Consider the following 18,786-nt stretch of genomic DNA (forward strand, 5'->3'; position numbering starts at 1 on the left):
GAGTGCAAACCCTATTGTGAACTGTGCATGTGAGGGATCTAGAACGCATACTCCTTATGAGACTCTAACTAATGCCTGATGGTCCGAGGTAGAACAGTTTCATCCTGAAACCATTCCTCCCCTCCCCCCCTCCCTGTCTGTGGAAACATTGTCTTCCATGAAACAGGTTCCTTGTGCCAAAAAGGTTAGGGATCATTGTTACAGCCTATGTCAGAATTTCCTTCCTTTTTAAGGCAATATTCCATTATATGTATACGACATTTTGCTTGTCCATTCATCTATTGCTGGGCATTATGTTGCACTCTTATGCTCAGTGATGCATCAGTAAATGAATTGGTTACCTGGAGTTAGAGGTTGTTCCAGGTACCTACATAACTGGACCATATCATGGTTAAACCTAAGATCTTGAATAAATTACTGGAATACATTTATCAATAAAGGAATGAATCTCACTTTCCTTCTGGCTGGTATAAGGAAAGCCCCATTAATAATCTTACAGTTATCCTTTTTTTTCCCCTCAGAATAAGTAGGCAATTTTTTCTCTGTAAAATGGAAAATATTTTTCCCTTCACTGCTATATTGTTACAAAGATGCATGTGATATCCCCCATTACTATCAATTCTTTTGCTTTAGTTTTCCTGTACCAAAATAGAATTTTATTTTCTTCATTAATTAGTCCTTTAGATTAAAGGAAACAAAACAGACAGGGTGCAGTGGCTTACGCCTGTAATCCCAGCACTTTGGGAGGCCGAGGTGGGCGGATCACCTGAGGTTGGGAGTTCAAGACCAGCCTGACCAAGATGGAGAAATCTTGTCTCTACTAAAAATACAAAATTAGCCAGGTGTGGTGGTGCATGCCTGTAATCCCAGCTACTCAGAAGGCTGAGGCAGAAGAATTGCTTGAACCCGGGAGACGGAGGTTGCGGTGAGCTGAGATCGCACCATTGCACTCCAGGCAGGGCAATAAGAGCGCAACTCCATCTCAAAAAAAAAAAAAAAAAAAAAAAAAAAGAAAACAGAAAAGTGGTAGTGACTTCAGTGTTTGAACTCTGTCAAGCTCAAAAGAAGATGAATAATAATGATACAGACAATAATGATGATAATGACTATCAGTTATTAAACTACTATCACAAAATTTTCACAAATAATCTTACAGCAAGTTTGGAGGGTAGGAGCTTTGTATCTCATTTTGTAGACCAAGAATCAGAGAGGTTGGAACCCTTCTAAAGTGACACAACTTTACGAGTTGGATACCAAAGACTTTTTTGTTGTTGTTGTTTTTGCTGTTTTTTCTACCCTTTACTCTGTTAACTCACTTTAAATTATTTCTCCATGACTACTCATATATCACTTCTCCTGATATTTTTCTCAGAGAAGATGGTTGTGCTGTGCTAGTTAAAAGAATAGATGTTGGAGCCAGACCTACCAGATTTAAATCCTAGCTTTATCACTTAACTGCATGAATGAGGGCAACTTACTTAAACTCTCCTCAGCCTCAATTTCCTTATCTGCCATGAAGGATAAAAACAGTATTGAATTATTTTAGTTAGTATATCTAAGCCATTTAGAAGAGTAGCTGGCATTGAGCAAATGCCCTGTAAGCGTTCACTACTATTGTTTTGAGAGTTTGAGATAATAACACAGGTAAAGCAGTTAGGGCAGTATCTGGCCCCTAGAAAATGCTTAATGCTTCTATTTTACTTTTAAATATGTTTTATTTATATAATAATAGTTTTAAAGTAGTTTTTCAGGAATACAATCAGCATCTTCTTCCTTCCCTCTCCCCTTCCCTCTGTCACTCCCTTTCTCCCCTTCTCTCTCCCTTTTGTCTTTCCTACCTCCCCTTTTGTGACAAGTGGCTATGACTTACTCAATTTGTGTGTGTGTGTGTGTGTGTATTTTTGAGATGGAGTCTTGCTCTGTCTCCCAGGCTGGAGTCAGTGGCACAATCTCAGCTCACTGCAACCTCTGTCTCCTGGGTTCAAGTGATTCTCGTGCCTCAGCCTCCCAAGTAGCTGGGATTACAGGATTGCACCACCACACCCGCCTAATTTTTGTATTTTTAGTAGAGACAGGGTTTCATCATGTTGGCCAGGCTTGTCTCTAACTCCTGACCTCACGTGATCCACCTGCCTTGTCTCCCAAAGTACTGGGATTACAGGCATGAGCCACTGGGCCCAGCCTGCAATTGTGTTTTCTATGAACTATTTTTCAGTGAAATCCATTTATTTACCCTAATGTTCCAGACCAACAGAAAATACATTTACTTCAACATCACATATTCAGAGGCAGAACACTGCATTTCCCCCATCTCGTTAAAAGACTTTTACTAAAACAGTGGTTGATAAAAAAGAATCTTAAGGTTTTGAAAGTAGAGATTAGTTTAAAAAGAAAAAAATCCCAATTTATGAGAAAGAGAGATATTAATGATAATGACAGAACTCTCTATATTTGAACTACAGATTGAGTTGAAAGTGGCCGCAATTTTGATGATCCAACCATTTTACTTTGCGTTTTGACATGTGACCGTGTCTCTGCTCAGAACAAGCTTACTTTGCCTGTCCTTGCTGAGAGATTTATTGCTTCATTGAAGGCTTTTGATTTAGCAACCATCTTCCCTAACTAGTTTTCTTATCTTGAATCACTTGGAGTAAGACTCTTCAGGTATGATGAATAGCTGTATAATGAGATGGAGAAGAAGCCGCCCCATCCTTTTATATTTCCACTGGGTGAGTTGTCACTCACCTCCAGCAAAACATCTTTCTCTCTTATGTATTATGAAAATTCATAGCAACTCTAGCGTAGTGACATTTTGCTGTGGAGAATTTGGCATTCGTTGTGAAGGTATTATTTTAATTCCTGTCAAATTAAACTTTCAGGTCAGGGCTGCTATTAGGGATGAAAAGAGCAAATCCAGAATGAAAGTAAGAAGTAAGAAAATAAGGCAACAAGACAATTCAGATGTCAAGATTAAACAACAGGAAAAGAAGCCCATGGAAACAGAGTGACAACTGGAAGTAAAACCATGGTCTTTCATGGATAGTTCTGTCCCAGTCTTCATCTCATCTAGTGATCTGTACTTTAAATTTATTTGATGACTTGGTGGGGGGATTCGGGGAGGTTAGAGAAGCATCTCAGTGGTTTTAAGTACATTCACAGGGTTGTGCAACCATCATCACTATCTAAGTCTACAACATTTTCATGACCTGAAAAAGAAGCCCCATACTTGTTAGCAGTCACTTCTCATTCTTCCACCCCCACTGCCAATCCTAGGCAGCCATTAATCTACTTGCTGTCTCTACATATTTGTCTATTCTGGACATATTATATAAATGGAATCATACAATATGTCACCTTTTGTGACTGTTTTATTTTACTTAGCATAATATTTTCTGCTCACTGTTGAGGAGGGCAACTGGCACATAGTGGGTGCTCAAAAAATATTTACAGAATGAAGAATAAGAAATGGAAAAGTTTCTACCTTCATGCTTGGAGTTGGGAGGTGAGTGGATCCATTCCCTACTCTGGTCATTCATGTTGTAATATGTATTAGTACTTCATTCCTTTTTATTTGCTGAATAGTATTCTATTGTGTGGCTGTCCTACATTTTGTTTATCCATTTCATCAGTTGATGGACATTTGGGTTGTCTTCCCTTTGGGGTGATTATGAGTAATGTGGCTAAGAACATTTTGTGTGGACATATGTTTTCATTTCTCTTAGGTATATGAGATATGATAGTGGAATGGCCGGGTCATATGATAACTCTGTGTTTAACTTTGAGGTACTGCCAAGTTATTTTTCAAGGTGTTTGCACCATTTTACATTCCTACGCACAATGTATGAGGTTCCAACTTCTTCACATCCTGACCAATGCTTGTTATTGTTTGTGATTTTAGACATTCTGATGGGTGTGAAGTGGTATCTCATTGTGGTTTTCATTTATGCTTTTCTAATTAATAATTATATTTAGCATCTTTCCATGTGTTTATAGGTCATTTGCACATCTTTGGAGAAATGTCTATTCAGATTATTTACCCATTTTTAAACTGGGATATTTGTCTTTTTATGTACAGTTGTAAGAGTTTTTTAAATATATTCTGGGTACAAGTCCCCTGTCAGATATATGATTTGCAAAGAGTTTCTCCCATCTTATGGTCTGTCTTTTCACTTTCTTGATGGTGTCCTTTGAAACACACAAGTTGTTAATTTTGGTGAAGTCTAACTTATCTCTTTTTTTCCTTTGGTCTCTTATGAATTTGGTGTTTATGTAAGACACTATTACCTAACCCCAAATTATAGAGATTTTCCTCTAGTTTCCTTCTAGGAATTTTAGAGTTTTAGCTCTTACATTTAGATGTGTGATCCATTTTCAGTTGTCTTGTGCATGGTGTCAGGTAGGTATCCAAATTCATTCTTTTTCATGTGGATATCAAATTGTTCCAACACTGTTTGTTGAAAACAGTGTTCTTTCTCCATTGAATTGTCTTAGTACCCTTACCAAAATCAATTGACCATAAATGTAGGGAATTATTTCTGGGTACTCAATTCTATTCCATTGATCTATCTATCTAGCCTTATTCCAGTACCACGCTGTTTTGATTACTATAGCTTTATTCTAATAAGTTTTGAAATTTGGAAGTGTTGATCCTCCATTTTGTTCTTCTTTTTAAATCTTGTTTTGGATATTATTTATTTTTTGCATTTTCTTATAAATTTTAAGATCATCTTGTCAATTTCTGTGAAAAAGGTAGCAGGAATTTTGATAGGTATTACTATCCTGTAATACAGATTTAATTTATAGGTTAATTTGAGGATTATGCCACCTTAACTATATTAGGTGTTCTGATCCATGAACATGGGAGGGCTTTCCATTTACTTAGATCTTCTTTATTATCTTTTTCAGTAGTATTTTGTAGTTTTCAGTGTACAAGTCTTGAATTTCTTTTGTTAAAAGTTTTTTAAAACTCCAAATGTAAATGAAGCTTAGTGATGTCCAGGAACGATGTCTTGGTCAACCCTGCATCCCTCCTACCAAGCTTAGTGTCTGGGTTAGTGTCTTGAATTGTGGCTGGCAATCTTTGTACTTATCGAGGTGAGTTCAAAAAATATCTTTCATGTCCATAGAAAGTTGACAGTATCATCTCCTTTTTATTACAGCATTCCATTAAGAAAACAACATATATTAACGCCATTTAATAAGAATGGTAAATTATGGATAATATATTAAAGCCAAGATGGTTAACTGACATGGCCAAAGATATGCAGTCAATGTCAAATATAAAATTAGAGCACAACTCAGCATTTCCCCCAGTGATACATTAATTCTAAAAGCCTTTAAGTCAAGAAAGACATGAGAAAGATAAAGGGAAAAAAGGGGGGTGGAACTAAGTGATTTTTATTGGATCATATACAAATGTATATTGTCATATCATCCACCTTTTTTAGGGCTAAAAAAGGCTTTCAGTTAGGAAATGTACTTTTTTCTTGAACTTCTAAATTAGCTAAGTGTTTGAAGAGGAGACTTAAGAATTATCTCCATGCCACATATCAATGGCATTGACATGAATATTCCAGAATCTTAACTTAGTGAAAGTTAAGGTCAGACTCCCAAAGATGAAGCTAAAGATGTCGCAAATTTTCTAAACTCCCTTTTCCACTTGTGCTTCAAAGGTAGGGATCTCTTTAATGAGTTAACATTTCCTGGGATGTGGTCTGTGCTGCAGGATTTAGATTGAGCATCCAGTTAAACATCTGGCAGGGTGCTTAATAGAGAAACTCCTGAGGGGATGAAACTGGTGTTAAATTACCATGATTGAAAGGAGTGCAGGGTATGGATAACTAGCATTTACTGAGAACACTTATAAACCAGAATGGCATTGTCAAAGTGAGGCAACCAAATGGACAAAGAGGAGGGTGCTATACTGGCTAGATGTTATTGATTATGCAACTCTCATTCACAGGGGGAAATGAGGCCTATTGAGAATTTCTTGATGATGAAAACAGGAGGTGCAAGAAGAGAGATGCTTATTATCAAGGGTTTCAGACATTGTGCCCACAGGAGCTGCTGTGGTTGACTGAAACCTTTTAGATCTGAACTGGGTGAATGATGATGGCTGCCTGGACTCAAGACCCATAAAATTTTCAATTACAAATGGTTAAAAAAGAAATAACTGAATACTCCCAGAAGTGTTCCTTATGGGAGCCAGGTTAAAACCTGTGGGAAATATAGGTAGAGGGGCAGAGGACTTCTAAAATGGGAGTGAAACAAAAGATCTTTCAGATGAGGTGTGAGTTGAACTAATGTTAACTACATATTTATTATCCTATCAGTTGTCTGAGAGTCAAACCAATGACTTCATCATTAAGTGATGAAGGCCTTAAAATAAACTCTTGGCATATGTGGATGTAACATTTGTGGTTCCACTATATTTAAAGCATTCTAGAGGTCCATTAAATTTGTAATTTTGCTGAGACACAAGCTTGAATTCTGAATTTGATGTGAGAATGAGTAAGTTGATTGGTTAGGAAGTCACCTAGCTAGTGAGTAAGAAGTAATCTGAAACTAATTTTTATTTTGTTTTGAATTTGCCAGCACCTCTAGTAAAAATTAGCTCGGAGGTAATATGAATATTTACAATAAAATAGTTTAATTACTTGAGCTTTATTTCACCTTATCCCTGTCTCCCATTAACATTGATAATTCAGTTTATTTGGAGGAAATAGAGTGATTTCACATGTCTTTTTAAAAGTTTCTGAGAGGTGGCAGATAGTAGAAAGCAAGGCTTTTGTCATGAAGCTGCATTTCCATAGTAAGTATCCAAATTTAATTCAGGAGAAAATTAGATAAAAATTGGAAGGGTTTAATTTTTAATCTTAGCTTCAAGTAGGCACATAGCTTCTTGAAAGGAATTAGATCACTGTTGTTGTTAAGAAAATTGAGATGCAATTTTGAAGAATAAGTTATGTAGGCATTTTCCTCAAACCATTAGCAAATAATATGTGATCAATTCCAAGGTGTGGCTTTTAATTTTCAAGGTGAAAGCTATTTTTCTGTGGTGGCTGTGTGGATGCAATACAATTTAGTGGAGGGCATGCTGAGAAGTATCTTCAAGAGGTCTTTGTAGGCTGTAAGAATGACAACATGAATTTAAGTCCTTCTGAGGACTAAGACTATTTAAAGTTTCAGGAGAACAGAGCCAGAGTTGTTCTTATGGGATTTAGCAATAAAGGACTTAATTTTGAGAATCAATTAACAAAATTGTGAATTTGGAGCCATAGCAGGATCTGATAGTGACCCTGAAGCTGGAAGGAACCTTGGAGCACAGCTTCTGTTCTTTGATGGTTATAAGCAGGGCAAGTAGTTTCAGTCAGCAGTACATCAACATTTAAATCTTTTCTTTTGAGGCATTTGACTGTCTTTCAGTTTAGAATCTGCAGAGACAAGAAGATACCTCCTTTCCTTCTCCCCCATCAGCCCCTATCCCCCACAGGCATTTTAAAAAATGAATTCTCATTTTATTTATTTATTTTAATTTCTTCTTTTTTTTAGATTCAGGGGGTACATGTTCAGATTTGCTATAAGGGTATATTGTATGGTGTTCAGATTTGGGCTTCTACTGGGTATCATGTTCACCCACATAGTGAACATGGTACCCAATATGTAGTTTGTCAGCCCTTGTCCCCCTTCCTCTCTCCTTTTGGAGTCTCCAGTGTCTGTTGTTCCCATCTTTATGTCCATGTGAACCCAAGATTTAGCTCCCACTTATAAATGAAAACATGTGATATTTGGTTTTCTGTTTCCCCACAGGCATTTGAGGGATGAACAAACGAAGAAATGGTAAGCCCTCCTGATTTTGAAATCAATAATAACAACAGAAGAAGCAATTAACAGATGGATCAATAGCTGAAACAAAATGAGCACTCACGATGAAATTTCTGTTTACTTTCGAAAAATGTTCTATATTAAGACAATTTTTTTAAATTTAAAAATGCTTTTTCTTCCTTACGTTTTTGTTCTCTATGCTGAAACAATATATCAGCCTGAGGAAAGAGTCATGTTACAGCTCAATGGAAGTATATTTTATTTGCACCAAATTTTCTAGAGATTTTTCTTTTATAGTGTCTTTCTTAAATTCAGTGATTGGCTTCACAAGTGGCCATGCATTCCTGGATACAATCCTCTTGCAGTGTGTGCTCCTTCCACAGGTGTGTGAAAAGCATGCTTTTCATGAGTCTATCTTACCGTGATCTTTCAGGAAGGCCTAGAGAAAGATTTACTGGACATAGCAGATTTCAAGACAATTTTATTTATTATAACATTTGGAAGTTTTAAATCAGACTGAAGCATATACAAAAGCTGAGGAATTCTTGAGAAAGAACTATTAAATTTTTTAATCAAGAACTATATGAAAGTGAGGACTTGAATTCTTCATTATGGTCACTAGGAGGGAGAAAGAGGAAGGAAAAGGAAGGAGAAAGAAGAATATGGGACATCAAAAGACCAGAAGAGATGAAAACAGATCTTTCTCCTTCAGAATAAAAAGAAGAATAAGAAGTTGCTTAGCGAGGGAGAGAGACAGGCTAGAGAATAAGAGATGGGCCTGAGTGTTTAGTGGCAGATGAGCTCACGTGCTGCTCTGCTTTTCAACCATTCTGGTAAACATTACACTCTTCTTTGAGCCCTCTTTGTGCTTTGGGGGAGGGTTTAGACTTCCTGACCTTCTGCAAAGAGTGGCATGACCATCCTTAACCTCCCTGTAACCTACTAAAAAGTCACTTGCAGTCCTTTTGGTTGACTTTTGTCCATGAGGAAATACTCAGTGTCCTTTGAATTGTCATTCTTCAGTTATATCAGACAGTATTCCTGACTAGACGCGGAAATACCCTTCCCACTCCTATCTACTAAAGTCAATGTTTATTTTCTCCAATTTTAGTCATTTAACACACGTATGAAGGCTTGTGTTAGGTGTTAGAGATTTACTCTTAACTTTATAGCTGTTACATTATTTAATTTAAATTTATTACACAAATTACCAGATTGGCTTACTCTTGATTTCACTAGATATCTAGATTACCTGGATATAGCACCTGTTAAATGTGATGAATAAGATTGATGCTTGCAAAGGAGCCTTTTCAATTGCTTTGCACGTAACAGGTGCTCAGTGGTTATTAGTTTTCTTCTTTAACAGTGAAGTTGGTACTGAAAGATTTTAAGTAGTAAAATTACAATCCAAGATTAAATGAGTTAGCTAAAATTCCAATTTGCTTTCTGAGTAAATTTCATGTTTGTATATAGAGAGAGCTTTGTTAGGGTTCAACTAAAAGTAAAAATTCAAAGAATTTCACAACACCAATAAGTAATGTATCATATTTGCATCTATGGCTTAACATACTTTTAATTTCTCCTGCTATTTTGAAATGTTCCCTTGGTATCACTGTCATGTATGTTAGGTACAACACACAGTTGCTTATGATCTGAAGCCAAAACTTGTGTCTTTGCAGCCTCATGGGATGCTCAGCAATAGAAATTATTTAGAGTAATTCTGAAAAGTTACAAAAGTGGTATTATAGCTACAAATTGAGTCTCACTCATTGACTAATTTATCCAGGCGCATTTATTGAGCACTTATGTCCAGCTGTGCTTGCTATGGCATACAGTGGTGGCAAACACAGGCTGACTTCCTCCCTTCATGGAGCTTTTATTTTTGTGGTGGTAAATTAATTAGTTGAGCAGTCTTGGCTCCCTTCATTAGATCCCTTCATTTTAAAGGGTTTATTTGAAACAATGGTCATGTCACACGAGGAATAGGCCAGGGAGCCAGGTAATGTTACTCTGACAGAAAGAAGTCTTGAAAGTTTGTCTTCATCTCTATCTGGAAGATTGCCATATTTACATCTCCTAAGAACTTTGTAGGAAAGATTCTTGCAAAATATGCTGACAGGAAGTTAAGCCAAGAGGTTTTAAAGGACTCTTTCATATCAAGGAGTTGGTAACAAACCAAGGGAGGAAAAAAATCTCTCTTAAAACAACCTCAGAAAAACAGAAACCCCCTAAAAAGTGCTGCCTGCCTTGGTAACTGTAGTGAACTCTAATGAGCAGGCAGGCATGAGTTATGTCTACCACACTATTGACCCTTGTTCATCCTTTATCATTTTGTGCAAAGAAAGCCTGGAGACTAATGGAAAAACATTATGGAGCTTTTATTGTTCTTTGCTTCTGACTGTGAACTGTAGCTAGAGACTTGTTAAGCTAAATGAGCTCAACGGAGACTCAGGCTGTCAACATTTGTGGAGAACCTGTACATTAGCTTCTGGGTCTGCAGGCGTTTTCTTCTGATGAGGCATAAACATTGTACATGTATGGTTTTGAATTGGCCTTTCTGGTAATTATATGGAAAGAGTCTGCCTTTAACTTTTTTATACTTGTAGCACTTTTGTTGTTTTTATTTCAAAAGTAAACATGTTTAGAATGTATTATTAAAAAGTGTGCGCATGCTTGTGTGTGTGTGTGTTTACTTAACATTTGGCAGCACTTCTTCATCGTCAGTGAATGAAATGGTAATTTCCTGTTTTGTTAAGTGGATAGTGTTAATTTCACTTCAGTGTCCCTTGTGATTGGAGATATTTAAGCAGAGGCTTGGTAAGGATTAATATTATGGAGGAGTGGTTCCCAACATGTGGGCTCCAGGCTAGCAGCACTAACCTCACCTGGGAACCCAATGGAACTCCTCCTGTTCCAGGTAGTTCTGATGCATGCTGAAGTTTAAGACCCCTGTGCTAGAAAGATGAGCCTAAAATCAGTAATTATCTAGGAGGTAAGAAGAGGATGTGGAGTTTCAGCAACACCTGGGATTTTTCTTTTCCCAAACTCACAGTCTCTTTCCCCCACTCTGCTCTTCCTTCTACTCCCATTATTGCACAGTAGCCATTACTCTGGGACTCTGACACAGTCTTTGGGGGTGTTGGGATACACCACTGGACTAGATGAATGACATTTTAGAGATGATCCATCATCATGGAATTATGTCCTGACCTTGTGACATTTTTAGGATACTTGTTAATAAAAATTTCTACATTTTGCTTGTCTTTGCATCTACTCTAGGTATACTGGTGATCCCTTATGAGTTAGAAGTAAGAAAACTGCATTCTTTTACAATCTAGGAATAGCCTCTGGTTGCAGACCTTTCCTAGGAAATTTGAAAATGTTTTTACTCTTATATGAAATACAATTTTAGTTTTATTGTATAATGCTTTGCAGTTTGGGTTTATCTGAAGTAAGCGACCCATTCACTGGCATTGAGAAAACAAAGTGGAATGGTTTTCATGGTCACATGTCTTGAATCCAGGTTCCCTGGGCACAGATCTTGGCTCTGCTAAGCCACATGCAAGACCTTGGGAAAATTCCTTTACATCTCTTTGTCAGTTTCTTCATTTGTAAAATCGGGCTAGCGATAATGAGTACTTCTTAACTATTTTAAGCATGTAGCGAGTTATTGCACGTTAAGTGTCTGACTCTTGATCAGGACTCAATAAATGTTGGTTATTACTATGAGTGACTGTTGTATAATGAGATAAAATTACCTACAACTGTGAAGATAACTAATTAAAACAATAATCAAGACTGGAAAACATATATTTATTGTGTACTATATAAAAAATCTGTCAGAATAGAATAAAGCTATGAAGACAGACAGATACAGGTTTGATAATTTGATATGTGTCATATGGCAGGTAACTTAGCTGTTCCTGAGTCTTGGTTTTCTTATGTTTGAAATGGAGATAATGCTGCATTGCAGGGCTGTTGTGAGCAGAAACAAGAACATTTGGAAGAGACTGGTATACTCAATACAAATGGCTATTATACTTTTTGTTGCAACTTGCTTTTCTTGAACTAAATTTTAAATAGCAACTTCTCTTTTTTATGGAAATCTAGGGAGTCTGATTTAGAGGAAGTGAGTATATGCTGTAGAATGGCCCATATGCCACTTTGCTATTAGAATATGAGTCATTATTTCTAAACTTAGTATTGCTTTATTTGTATGTTCCTTGCTTTTCTCAGAATCCCTAAGTCAGATCTAACCATAAACTTTGGATCATAAAAGAAAGCAACTTCAATTAAGTGCATTTTTTTGAGTCACTGCAAGTCACTCATATAAGGTTGTCTGACCAAGCAGTGATGTAAAAAGGACTAATAGTATTTCAGTGAGCAACTCTGGCATTTAATGTTTGTACAGAGCTCTTCTACTTATGAAAGTTTTAAATTTGTATTATCTTTTTTATGGAGGTACAATTTACATATGGTGAAATGTGTAGACCTAAATTGTGCATTCCCTCTGTCCTGACAGATGCATACATTTCTATTAACATATAGAATATTTCCATCACTCCAGTAAGTGTCCTCAAGTCTCTTCTCAGTCAATTCTTTCTCTGCTCCCATGCAACCACTATTCTGATTACTATTACCTTTGGTTAGCTTTTCTTGCTATAGAACTTCACGTAAGTGAAATCTCGCAGCCTTTTGTCTGTACTTTTTTCCTTACCATAATGCTTTTGAGATTTGGCTGTATTGTTGTATGTATCAGTAATTTGTTTATTGTTGTCGGTGACTAATATTCCATTGTATGGATATACCACAGTTTGTTTATCCATTTTTTTATTGAGAGACATCTGGAACATTTCTATTACTTCTTTTGATCATTATTGTAATGCTGTTGAATGGTCAGAAGATTCTACTATCTCATTCTCTAGATTAGGAAGCTGGGACTCAGAGAATTGAGACAACTCAAGGTCCCACTGCTGGTAAATGAGGAACTTGAGAGGAGAACCTGGTTTTCTGGTTCCAGATCCTCTGCTTCCTTTACTTCCCATTTTCTGAGTCCAGGTTGCTTAGGGCCCTGATCAGGAGTTCTGCCCTGTCTGACACCAGGATTTGATCTGACCTGTCTTATCTTTGATGGAGAAAGACCTAGAATATCAAAATTTAGGAATGTAGCCCTAATCTGGCTAACCCTTGCCTAAGTCTTAGTTTCTCATGTGGAGTGATTGGACTTCTGAGGCTAGCTCAAAAGTTGAACAAGCAGAGGGTCTGGATGACCTTGGGTTAGGTTATAGAATGTCTGAAAGTATTCTACAAGAGATGCTTTGTCTTTCATAGTGGCAAAGGGGAAAGGATGGACATAGAATAAGATAAGCCTCTCTTAAATCCCAGCTCTACTACCCATTAGTTGTGTGAGGTTGGTTAACTTAACTTCTCTGAGTCTGTTTCTGCTTCCCTCTCAAGTCTTGGCAAGGAAGTTCCTGACACAACCTGTCCTTTCTGTGTTCAATCAAGGTTGGACTTAAGGGAGCATTACAATATGATGTTGATCTTGCTGTGGGATTTGCGTTGTATGGAAGAACTAATTATTCACTTTATCTCTGAAGACAATTCATTATTTATAGAATCTGAATATAAACAGAAAAGTTTATTTGTCAGTAAAGTCCTCATAAAAATAAAGCAAGGGAGGGGCAAAGAGGAATGTGTTTACTTTAAGGCAGCTGGAAAAATGAACATAGGTAAATAGGTCCTTTGAAGATACTCTTTTCCTTCTCAGGAAAAAGGCAAACATATTTAGAAGGCTACTCCTTGTTCAGGATACTGATTAGGCTGCTTGGTTAAATAAGGTCTGTAGGAGAACCAAAAGGAAAAAGGGTCTTAAAAGGAACCCCATTCCTGTACTGTTATGGATTTAATTATGTCTCTGGGTCACAGTTTCTCCATACGTAACCCCTAAATAGCACTTTTTGTCACATATCTCGGACTTGATGTGAAATTTGATGTGTTCAGTTTTCTCATAATTTATATAGTTGCAAAAATTTTACTTAAAAAGAATAGTGTTTATGTGTATTTTTTGTAATTTGAAGCAAAGTACGCTGTCCAAGAAAACCTTATAGTTTATGAGAAGATTGATATGTGAATGAGTTAATAGCAAAATACATTAAATGCTTGTCATAACAAAAATTGGCAGGAGTCTTAGAAGAACCTAGAGTTGGATGATCAGCTTGGTTCATAAAAACTTCTAAAGGAAATTTCAAAGACTAATGACTTCACTGAGCTTTTTCAACCAATATTGAAAAAAACTGGTATAAAATGATTCAAGGGGTATATGCTGCACTGCAAAACAGCTTTGCTTCATATCATTTGCCTTTAATGTTTCCCAAGAAAAGGACATACTTGTAAATACTTAATGGTTGTCCTTAGAGAGGAAAAACAATTCCAACAGTCAGGACATCAGAGTGGTTGAAAAGTATTCATGCAGGAAACTGAATGATGTACTTTATTTATGGATTTTCATAATTGGCATTGAAACATCGCTACTTTGCTGGCTCAGCTTTTTAATGTATGAGATCGGTCACTTGTAGGAGGAAAGAAGAATGAATGTGCCTCTGAATGTAGGGTGCTCTCTTTTAATTAAGAAACTTCAGAGGAAAGAGATGACAATAGGCAAAGATGAAACAAGTTAAAAGGAGCAGGCAGAGGATAGAGAAAACTGCATCTCATGCAGTTGACATTTATGTGGCAATTGTCTGGTTTTGGACTTTTTGTAGGAGAACATTTTTTTTTTCAGAATTTATTTTATGTATCACTCATAAGTATTGCATAAATTCCATATTTATTTATACTGTAGGTCTGTCTCCCCTTCCAGGCATAAAAAAGGACACTTTTAATTTCAGGTGACAATGGAGCATACAATTTTAGCTACCTGCTTAAAAGTTAACATTTATTGAGTGTTTTTTATGTGCCAGGCATTGGAATCATCTATATATATAAAATTTTATTTATGTCTCATAGCAACCATATGAGGAAAGTATGATTATTATTTTTATTGTTCCTGTGTTACAGATGAGGAAACCAAAGGCAAGAAGTTGCCAAGTTTAGACAATTGGTAAGTAACAGATGTCAAAGCTATGGCTTTATACTATATTGAGCTTCTTGATGGTGGAGGTTCCATCTCATACTTTTTTGATACTCAGCTCAGTGTCTGCAATAGAGTGTTTGTTGAATAATCTACAGAACCTAAATATTTTTAAAGGGACTTTTGCAAAACAGCTAGTATCCTTAGATCCTTTTTTCCCCCATGTACATAATCAAGAGCTGGAGATTATTAAGGAAAAATTTGGACTTCCTTTTTGGACATGTTAACTTTGACATTCAAATGTAGATGTTGGTTCAATAATTATATTTATGAAGCCAGAGCTCAGGAGATAAATTGGAGCTGGAGAAATAAATACGGTTGTCATCAGTGAATAGAAGCATTTAAAATCATGAGTGAGATGAGCACTGTGATGGCGTGGAGTGTGAGTGTGAGTGGGGAAGCTGGAAATGTGAAGAGGGCTAAAGACTTAGCCCTAGGCTGCTATCATTAGCAACTGAGCATAGAAGAAAAAAAGTGAGTTGGAAATGGAAAACTAGGAGTGAAAAGTCATAGGTGCTAAGAGAAAAAGGTGATTTGGGCAGATGAGTGTGGGCAGATGAATCAAAATGGTGTGAGAGGTCAGGTTAGATGAGGACAAAGCACTGACCGCTGGGTTTAGTGTGGCCAAGGCGATTGGTAAGAGTTGATTCATGGGTATGGTGGGGATGAGAGAGGAGCAGAGTGGGCTGGAAAGAGAATGGAAGCTGAAGATCAGTCAATTCCTTAGAAGTTTGCTGTAAAGGGGAGATGAAGGAAGCTGAATGGGGTCATAGGATCAAGGGAGAGTTGTCTTCTTGAAAAATAGATGACAGTAAGGCGTATTTTATGCTCAAGGGAATAATCTGGTAGTGCAGAAGAAACTGAAGATGTAGGAAAGAGAGGGGAGAATTGCTAGAATGTTGTCCTTTAGGAGGCAAAGCGGGGAGGAGAGCAGGACTCCAGTGCCAGGGGAGAGGGACCATTGGAGAAGGGACACTTCTTCCATTGGTCCAGGAGAGAAGGCAAGATAGGTGGTGCTGATGAGAAATATTCCTCCCTTACATTCATATTACTAAACTTGCAAGAGCTGATGGATTTTGCACATGCCAAGTGATACACGTTTCTTCTCTGAATAAATGCATATGTACAGAGAAAATATTCAGTCTGAAAGTGTGTGCAAGAAATAAGTAAAATTTAATAGTCAAAGGCAATCTTATGATCAAACCAACATTTAGGGTTGAACTTTAACTGCTTACTACTTCTATGGCTGTTACCTGAGGTTAAAGGAAGAAATTTGCCATAAAAATTAATGTAACAAAATCTTTAATAAAATGCTAAAATGTGAAAAATTTTAAATCAGGAATTATGTCTGTTTTTGCTCAAAGAAATTAAATCTTTATAGATATTATAGAAATAATGGTGGCTATAACCAATTGTAACTTCTGTGAACTGACAGCCATATCATGTTCCCAGTACTTTTCAAATATTTGTGCTGATCTTCACAGCAAAACAAACAGAGTAGTTTTACTACAGTTTGACAAGTGAGAAAACTGGCAGTGAGGTTCTGCAAGGTTTAATGATTTGCTCAAAGTCACCCAGCTGGTAAGGTGATGTTTAAATTAAAGCTCATTCTGGATTCAGAATTGCTTTTCCTAATGCACTGTCTTGATATATAAATGTTGTGATGTAAATAAAGTCCCTATTTTATGTGTGAACAACTTTTGGCTCAAAAAAACAAACTTGCTCAAATATCTATAGAATTGCACTTATTTGCACAAACTACTCATTTTTTCTTCTAGTCTAGTGTATAAATTCAGCTAGAAGGAAAGAAGGAATGAAGGAGAGAAGAGGGAAGGAGAAGAGGGAGGCTAAGATATCATCATTTGTCTGATTTATAAGGTTAGCAAAGTCAGTGACTACTGGTATGTCTTTTCACCCTATCATATATGCAAAGGGCTACCATGTATTTTGTATTTTGAGTCTGACTTGATTTTTAAGCTATTTTTATCAGTGTGGTTTCACAACATTTGTGGGATCTTTATGTTTTAAAATGTGGTTAAAACATGCATGTTCCCTGTGTTCTGTCAACTACTGAGATGAGTATTTACTGAGCCTGTTTCTGCTTCTCTGCCTCAGGACCTGTGTATTAGTTCATTCTCATGCTGCTATAAAGAACTGCCTGAGATTGGGTAATTTATAAAGAAAGGAGGTTTAATTGACTCACAGTTCCACATGGCTGTGGAGGCCTCAGGAAACTTAGAATCATGGTGGAAGAGGAAGCAAACAAGCCCCTTATAAGACCATCAGATCTTGTGCCAACTCACTCACTACCATGAGAACAGCGTGGAGAAACCACCCCCGTGATCTAATCACCTTCCACAAGGTCCCTCCCCCAGCACGTAGGGATTACAATTTGTATCACAATTCAAGATGAGATTTTGAGTGGGGACACAGCCTAAGCATATCAGCCTGAATGCTTCCCACCCCACCACCTTGGTTATAAAAGTCCTACTTCCTCAGTTGGTCATTGGCAGCTGAGGGCTCAGTCACATTTCACAACAGAAGCCTCCTGTCTGGGATCCCTCTTCCACAGCTTTTTCCTACTGGATGTCCACCATGTTTCCTGGCTGCGTAGGAATCACTGACCTTCCTGGCTGTTTGGAGACTTTCTAGTTTATGGGTCCTACATTTGCAAGACAGAATTCAGAAAACTTTCTTCAGCTTTCTTTACAGCTATTCACTCCCTCTCATGACAGCTGGATTAGAAGTGGGCAGCTGGTGGAGGGTGGATCCATGAGGAGTTCACTTTGCTAGCAAGAGTGGTGACTGAGACTGCCTGTTCTTGGGAGTGGCAGGGATTGCAAACTTAGGCTCCTGGCACAGAAGTGGCTTTGATGGTGTGGTGGTGGCAGTGGGGTCAATTTCCTTATCAGGCCAGTTCTGTGGCATAGTTTTGAGTGTTTTTTCTAGAAGTTTAGTCTTGAACCTGCTTCTCCCACCCTTCTAATGATTTTGTGAGTGGTCTAATGTCTTTCTGAAAAACTGTTGTTTCCAAAGAAGATCATGACCAGATGTACCCCTTCAATCTTTCTTCTACAATGAAGCCAGAACAACCTCTTAGGAACATAAGTCTGCCCCTGTGCCACCTAACAACCACAATTTATTTTCTTTCCATTGTTCTCAGAATACCACATTTTATAGAACTGAGAGTTCTGTCTTTTGAAAGGCACACCTTATTTTGTGAACTACCAGGAAAGAAAATGCTGCTATGTCACATCTTTGATTGTAGCAGGTATCCTGGTTTCAGAGCTGTTGAAATGAGGTGGGGTGGGCAGTGTCTTAGAAGTGAGGAAATGTGGTAACATCTCACATCTTTGATGTGGCCTTCTAAGGCTGGGAATTGATGTGAGCTGCTCCTCCCTCTCCTCTTGTGCCCCTTTACTCTTTGCCCTCTCACTAACTCTCACGAGGGTCTTTTCTCCCTCCCTGGAAAGGTTATGCTTTCTTATCTGTGCTCTCTGTTTCCCTTGCCCACTTCTTAACATAATTACTATTCCTTTCTAATGCCTTAGCTTAAATGTCATTTCCTCAGAGAAGTCCTCCCCGAACCCTCGCATTCTTCCTTCCTCTAATATTAGCACAGTACTTAGCCTTTGTTCAGCATTTACTATCTGCTGGGCTCAGTGCTAACCACGTTACATATATTGCCTCATTTAATCCTCACTACAAACTTGCGAGATAGATGCTATTTTTTTGGTCAGTTTTCAGAAGAGAAAACTGAAGCTTAGAACTGTGCAGTAACCTGCCCAATGTTTCACAACCAGAAAACAAGGAGAAGGAGCCAGGATTCA

This window comes from Pan paniscus, chromosome 2 (assembly GCF_029289425.2).
Source record: "Pan paniscus chromosome 2, NHGRI_mPanPan1-v2.0_pri, whole genome shotgun sequence".
NCBI lineage: Eukaryota > Metazoa > Chordata > Mammalia > Primates > Hominidae > Pan > Pan paniscus.